This window comes from Cervus elaphus, chromosome 20 (genome assembly GCF_910594005.1).
Source record: "Cervus elaphus chromosome 20, mCerEla1.1, whole genome shotgun sequence".
Classification (NCBI taxonomy): domain Eukaryota; kingdom Metazoa; phylum Chordata; class Mammalia; order Artiodactyla; family Cervidae; genus Cervus; species Cervus elaphus.
Genome location: NC_057834.1, coordinates 140,269,376 through 140,277,679, shown reverse-complemented (window position 1 = coordinate 140,277,679; position 8,304 = coordinate 140,269,376).

Here is an 8,304-nt window from a genome sequence, read left to right as displayed (position 1 = left end):
TGAGGTCATAATGCAGAGTAACACCTTTAAAAGCTCTAATATATTTTTCTGGGTCCTCTAAACAGTCTCCCAGATCCTCTTTAATTCTTTCTATCTCTTGATGAGAAAAAGGCTTATTAACTCTCATAGACTGATAATTTCTCCCGGTGGGCACTTCATGAAGAGGCCACAGCATGAGTGGCTGTCCCTCAGTCTCTGGCTGCTCTGCGCATGTCCCAGGGGTAGATTGGAGAAAGCTGCTTTTCTTTATCTCTTTGCCTCCTGTCCTCCATCTCATCTCTTACTTCGATGGTCTGAGTTTCTACTGAAACCAGAGTAGTCTGAAGTCGTACTGAGACAGGAATTGTTTGGACCTCTACGTGAGCAGTTCGAATCTCACTTTGGGTTCCCACTGAGACTGAGGCAGTTTGAGTCTCAGCTTGGAGCCCCGGATACGGGGGCAAAGTAGGAGGACAAGGGGGAGAGGAAGGTTTTACACCCAAATCTACACCCTTAGGACATAAGTCTGGCATATTTCACAGAGAGAAAAAGGGCAACACATACACTACTTCTACCCATTTCCCTTGCTTTTTACAGAACTGGTCTAATTGTAAAACAGTATTATACTTAAGAGACCCTCCAACTGGCCACCGTTCGCCGTCCTCCAGTGGGTACCGCGGCCATGCAGTATCACATAGGAAGACCAGGTGTGTCTTCTTTAAGCCCTGGGGATCAAATCTATCCCAGTTTTTCAGGATACACTTCAAAGGAGTGAGGCTGGAATTGTTAGCTCCCATCTGTAAGAGAGAAAAAAAAGCGACCAGCGCCATTTTTCTACCGGAGGCGTCCCTCCCTGCTCTAGATGGGGGTGTAGACAGACGTTACACCAAAAGCTTTTCCTTCCTGGTCGGACTTAGTCTGTCTCCTACCGACACAGGCGTCACACTCGTCCCTCCCGGTTCTACCACCGAGACGGGGTGGGGATGCACCAGGGGTAGACCTGATGGCATCCCTGACTGACGTCCAGCTCTTCACCTCGCTTGCCTCTGATGCCACCCGGGGTGCAATCAGAGTAACCTTCCGGAACGCCTCCCAAGCTAAGACCTCTGGGGGACACATTCATCACCTGAGTGCCTGTGCACGACCCTGAGTACATTCCTGACCGCAATAAGACCGATACAACATGAAACTGAGATGTTCCTTCCAAGCGTCACCACACCGGTGTAAGAGCCTCCTCTGGTCCACTAAGAGCCAGTGTTACCAAAGGAAAAAAAACCATTGCAGTTCCAATCCGAGTAACCTTTAACCTCAGAGATGCTCTTGGAGTTAGAGCTCCGTCTAGCTTCCGAACTTTCCATGCCTAGCGAGGCTAGGCGCCTCCTGACCACCAATCCTAGTTTGAGACCTAGGCAGCAACATAGATTACAAGTCCCTTGAAAGTCTATGATCCGATAGATTAGGTTAGTACTTCTAATTCCCAAGGAGTTATGAAATGGTCAAAGAGACCGAAAGTTTGACCGAGAAAGGAGAGTTCGGTCCACACGCTTTGCCCGTTTCTGGTCGGTTCCCGAAGGAGACATTGGGTGCCTCTTGGCATTGGCAGGTCGGTATAAGCCCCCGACAGGTTTTTGCCATAAGACTTATGAGGTCGCCGAGGAACTGCAGAGCAGGGCTCCTAACTAGCTTCGCGCAGGGCGTTTCATTCATTCACACAAGCACACCGTAGAGTTAGTAAAGAACAGCGGAAAACGTGTTCGCTAGGAGAACGAAGAACTAGAGCTCCAAGCATCCTTACCTTGTCCTGAAGGATCCCGGACGAGCCCCCAAGATGAAAGGTTGTTGCTGAACGATAAGACGCGGGATTCTTGGCCTCCGGAGGAGACGAATTCAACCCGGGGCCAGAGATGAGGCTGGATCACTCAGAACTTTTGTGTAATGAAGTTTTATTAAAGTATAAAGGAGATAGAGAAAGCTTCTGACATAGACATCAGAAGGGGGCAAAAGAGTACCCCCTTTGCTAGTGTTAGCAATGGAGTTATATACTCTCCAATGAATCCAAAGAATGTCTGGAGGTTGTAAAGACCTCACCAGACCTACTCCCATAATTTACACTTTAAGATAACAGAGTTGGCCAGAAGTTTTAATCCAAAGATCGTCCTCAGGCAGGATACATCCTTGTAAAGACCAGACCTACTCCCATAATTTATGTTTTAAGATAACAGAATTAGCCAGAGGGTTTAATCCAAAGACTGTCCTCAAGCAGGATACATTATTGTTATATAATCCTAAGGAATGTAGAGGGAAAAAAGTAAAAAAGTTTGTCCTTTCTTCCTCCTTGAATATCCCAGACCTCTCTCTCCTTGGGGACCCCTAGACTTCTTATCAACCTGCCTAGGAAATGACTCTCTCAACACCTCACACAGATGTGACAATGACTGAGATTTTTTCTTTCTTTTGAAACTGGAAGCATGGACCACAGCTGTTCAGACCATGCCACCCACAGGAGACCCACAGGCAGAATACTGGGGGGAGCTGAGTGGGGCTGCTGGCAGCCGTCAAAGCCCCTGGGGGGCCTGTAATCAGAGTCTGAGGCTGTCAGAGTGCCTCCCTCCCAGGACAGCCACCTCGCTCATCCAGGGGCTGCAGTGGAGCACATGGAGGTGGAGTTAAACTACCTGCATGACACCTGACACCACATCCCCTGGCCTCACCCGGGTGCTGCCGCCCCAGAAGGACCTGGAGGGACCGCCCGTGCTGTCACACACACACATGGACACATGGGCGAGGACCTGGAGGGACAGCCTGTGCTGTCACAAACACACATGTACACACGGGCGAGGACCTGGAGGGACCACCCGTGCTGTCACACACACACATGTACACATGGGCGAGGACCTGGAGGGACCGCCCGTGCTGTCACACACACACATGGACACACGGGCGAGGACCGGGAGGGACCGCCCGTGCTGTCACACACACACATGTACACATGGGCGAGGACCTGGAGGGACCGCCCATGCTGTCACACACACACATGGACACACGGGCGAGGACCGGGAGGGACCGCCCGTGCTGTCACACACACACATGGACACATGGGCGAGGACCTGGAGGGACCGCCTGTGCTGTCACACACACACATGTACACACAGGCGAGGACCTGGAGGGACTGCCTGTGTTGCACATACATGTGTACACACTGGTGAGGACCTGGTGGGACCGCTTATGTTGTCATACCCACACATGTACACACAGGTGAAGACCGGGAAGGACCACATGTGTTGTCACACACAGACATGTACACACGGGGGTGGGTGTCGTATTGTGTCACATACAGTGTTGTGTGTGATGAAATGTTTCACTCTCACGTGAGACTCGGGAACCATGATACTGGGTCTCACCCAAGTCATCATTTCCTGGTTCTAAACAAGTTGAAAACTTGCAACCAAACTGTTCTCTCAACTGTGCTCTCACTCCCTCGACTATAGGCCCCCTCCCTACACCATGAAAAGGAAGCCACCAGCCCTCCCGTGGGAGGAGGGGTACAAGGGGCTTTCTCTGTGCACCTCCCCATCCCTAGGTACACATTCGGGGTCTGAACTGGTCTGGGGGCAGGACCACCAGACCCCGGCTGCAGGTGGCGGGAGCGAGGCCAAAGGACGCCCGGGGCATGCTCTCATCATGTGCACGCACACACGTGCAGCTCCCAGAGCCCACACCAGCACCAGTCCACGCTGCCCTGGCCCTCCTCCTCCCGGCCCAGTGAGTCAGCCACATGGGAGATGTGGGGCCCTGAGGGTCCAGATGGGCTCTCCTCTCCATAGGCTCCAAGGGGCCGGACCGGGTCAGCCCCTGAGGCTAGCCCCTCGGCAAGCAGCCGGAGCGCTGCACCCCAGTGCCCAGCCGTGCAGGGCCGTCAGCCTGTGGAGGCGTCTGTGGGAAGAGGGAAGGACCTAGGCGCACTTGAGAAATTTTCCATTGCTTTCCCTCATTTGGACTTTTGCTCTGAGTCTAGTCAGTAGCATAAACACATGCACACTCACGCACAGACACACACACACCCGCACTTCAATCAAGAGCCAGGGGGTCTAATCCACCAAGGCACGTGCCTCAGCCTTGTTCTGGTGCCCTGAAGGCAGACCCTGGAGGAGCCACTGGGCTGGGGACCCCTTGGGCTTCCTGATTGCCTTGACTTTACAGTCTGACACAATAACTGGAGACCATGGGAACCTCCCACCTTCTAGACCGGGAATGTGGCAAGGGTGCTGAGAGCCCCTCCAGAGAGTGTCCCTCGGCCACTGAGTCTGGTGTGGGGCTGTTTTTCTCATCCCACTAGAGAGTCTGAAGCCACCTTGGTGCTGAGGACCACAGGCCTGGTTCTCATTTCGGGCCCAGAGCCCCTGAAGGTACCAGCTCCTCTCCAAAGAAATATGCATCCAGTCTGGAAATCCAGACACTGCACATGTAGTACTCAGCTGCACTGGAAGAAACAAGCTCGTGTCCCTGAGGAGGCCCAAGTGGGAAGTCTGCAGATTCCGGGCGTGAGGGCTGGGCGGCAGGCACCACGCTCACGGGAGGCCCTGGAGGAGTCACCTCTCCTTGGAGACAAGCTGAGGATCTCATTAACCAAAATAGCTTCCAACATCACTAGAAAAATTACAGCGTTTCAGGGACAACAAGACAGTTCAAGTAGACATGTTACTCGTTCAGTTCACTGTGTTCTTTTGAGCAGAAAAGAAATAAAAACCTAAAATAAACAGCATTTTGTTAATGTCTGTGGCGTTCCCTCTCTGCTCGCATATAACGGTTGTCAGCATAAATTCTAAAAATAACATGAATGCATTTTTTGAAGTACACATCTGTGGTTTCAGCACTCACTTGGGAACGTTTCCATGAGCCATGTTTTCCTCAGAACGTCCCTCGGTGTGGGTGGCTGTCTGCAGCATGACTTGAAGATGAATTTCTCTGCCTCACTCTGAGCTTCCAAAAAAATATTTGCTTCTGTCATTAAACCAGGCACTGGGTGAGAAAAAGCCAGCTAATCACAGCATCTCACACGGTGGCCAGGGCCCTACCCCGTGCCTGGGCGCAGGCATGGGGCCGACCATCCCCTTGGCGGGGTGGAGGCTAAATGTCCCACAGCGGCCGGAACCATCCACCTGCTAGAACCAGAGGCTGTGGGATGCGCCCTCCTCAAACACACCCCGGAGTCAGCATCTCCCCAGACTGGGCAGCCTGTGCCACCCTGTTCCCCACCGCGGGCAAGTGTGGCCATCCTGAGTCACAGAGTGGCCTGCGCGTGACTCCAGACATTCCCGGATGAAGCCAGCTGGCCCAGCCAAGGCCCAGCCCTCACAGGGGACCTGTCAGAGCAGAGGCCACCCGGCCACCAGGCTGAGAGCCTAATGTGGCCACTGCTGCTGAGGGGGCCACTGTACTCCCGACTGGGACTCCTGGTTACCACTGCTGCTGGGGGAATGTCATGCTCCCAAGTGTGATGCCTGGTCCGCCGCCGATGGGCCCCCACCTCCAAAGCCTGGGGTTTTCTGAGAGACCTCCATTTTGGACGCCAAAACCAGGGGACCCGGGGCCTCGCTCAGCTCACAGTCCAGGGGAGGTGGAGCTAGACAGGCTCTGAGAGCTCCCAGCACACTCCGCCCATGGCTGTGGGCATCCAGAAGGGTCAGGAGCCCCCCGGACCCTCTCCCTGGCCCCAGCACTCTGATCCCTCCCATGGAGGCCACAGCGTCAGCCCAGGAGCAGCTGGGAGGTGACGACAGACCGCTCCCGCCCGCCCGCCCTGCTGAACCGCACGGAAAACATCAGACCAGGGTGCATGGGAGGCCGAGCAGGGCCAGCACTGACCTGGCCTCTGGCCCAGACGACTGCAGGTCGTGGCCAGGCATCCAGAGCCAGGAGTTCAGTGACAGCCCACCCGGGCCTGCAGGCAGCCACATCCCCAGGAACCCACCGCGGGCAGGGACCCTGAGGGCAGCCACCTGGGGCCGGGCTGCAGCGTGCAGACCCAGAGGTGGTGGGCACCATGGCCAGGGCCACCCCATTGCCTCCCGTCAATGAGAATGAGGGGCCTGGGTCCCCACAGAGCGGAGCCTGCAGGCCCTGTTTCCTGCTCCCTCCCCAACTCCGGACCCCTGCAGTGGCAGTCTGGGGCGGGGAGGTTGTGGGGGTCCTCTCCCAGATGCCTGGCGTCCTACGGCCCCTCACCCAGGTCTGTGCCCTGAGGCCCACGGTGTCAGTGATCAGAGGCCCCCAGTGTGCACTGGTCAGGCCATTTCTGTAAGGAAGCATTTTCCTCACCCACCTGAGGTCAACCCGCAACGCCAGGGTGTGGGGGGTGGGGGCGAGAGCCCCCTCCCAAACAGCCCTCAGCAGGAGATCTGACACTGCCCAAGAATTGGGAACTGAGATCAGAGAACTGCTTCCCGGGAGAATCAGGGCCCAGGCCGCAGGGTGAGGGGTCGGGGGAGCCCAGGAACCCAAGGTGAGCTTCTGAAGGGAAACTTGACTCCCAGAAAGCACCACAGATGGCACACCTGCTACTTGTCAGGTTGAAAAGCAAGGCGGGCGGCTGGGAGAGGGTGATGGGGCCCCTCCTTCACACCTTGCAGACATGGGGGTCTCTGCTGTCACCCCAGCATGGGGCCTCAGTGTGGGCAGCAGATCAGAGCCAAGACTGTGAGGCCAGTGACAAGAGGTCACTGAACACCATCTGTCTATCCACCCACAGTCATGGAACCCATGGCAGGGTGGCACGGACGGGCACTGCATGGCACAAGATCAGCATCTTGGAAGCCAAGACCCGACCTAGCTGCCATCCCAGCAGAAACAGGGTGTGCCCAGCCCACAGCCACCTCATGGTCTGTGACCAGACAGTAGGTGGGAACAGCTGGGCCTGGGTCCCTTCCCCAAGCCCACGAGAGTGCCATGCTTTCCCCTCCTGCATAGCTGGGCTGGGAGCAGATCCAGGTGCCCAGTGGAGGAGCGCACGGCAGCCCACTCCAGTGTTCTTGCCTGAGAATCCCGTGGACAGAGGAGCCTGGCGGGCTACAGTCCAAAGGGTGGCAAAGAGTCCGACATGACTGAGCGACTAAACACACACACACACCAGATGCCCATGGCCTCCAGGCAACCAGGTCTTAGCTCCAGCAGTGCTCCCTGGAGGGGCGAGAGGTGGGGGAGGACTCACCCGGGACACCTGGGCTGCTCCCGCCTGACACTCCGCTCATGGGAAGGGCCCCTTTTCTAGTCCCCTCACCCTCCTGCCGGGACTCGCTGGCTTCTGCTGGGAGTCAGGACCTGGACAGAGGCCTAGCGTGTTCACTTGTGTGTGCATGCATGCCAAGTCACTCAGTCGTGTCCAACTCTTGGCGACTCCATGGACTGCAGCACGCCAGGCTCCCCTGTCCTTCACCATCTCCTGGAGTTTGCTCAAAAGCATGTCCATTGAGTCAGTGATGCCATCCAACCAGCTCATCCTCTGTCATCCCCTTCTCCTGCTTTCAATCTTCCCCAGCATCACTTGTACTTTTGCTTAAACACAAACAAAAGTAAAAATATCCCAGCTTGCCTCAGCCCCAGGGAAGCCAGTTTGCACATGAGGAGAACCTACCTGGCCCCAAACCCAGGTCAGTACATTAGAATATTCCAGGGACTGGGTCTGAGATAAACCAACTCTCAGTTGAGAGCTGAGCAAACACGGGACACACTGGGTCTGAATCACAGACCGAGTGGGGGGTGTGGGGGTGCTACCCTGCTCTTGCCTCACACTCACACAAAATCACACAGTCACACGTCACAACTGCACACTCAATCTACAGAAAATAAAGTCAATCCACCAAGCCATCAGGGAGGGCTGCACACAAACAAGACATCCTGTCTGTGTTTGTGTCATTCAAGGATTTTGCCCATTTCATCCAAGCTCCATTGATCACAACATTTCTTTCCTATCTGTAGAGGCTAGTGATGCATCTCTCTGATACTCCCCTCCTTTCTCTGTTTGGTCTCACCAGATATTTATCAACTGCATTGATCTCAAAGAACCTGATTTTCATTAATTTTTCTCTATTGTTTTCTATTTTCTACTTCATTGATTTTCCCCTTTGGTCTTTGTTATTCCTTTTTTCTGCTTACTTTGTATTTAATCTGCTTTTCTTCTTCTAAGGTGGAAGACAAGGTCATTGATTTGAGAGTTTCCGTAGTTCCAAACAGGTGTTTAGTTCTGTAAATCCCCCTAAGTACTGCATTAGTGGCATTCCACAGAGTTTGATGTGTTGGTTTTCAATTTTGTTTAGCTCAAAATACTTT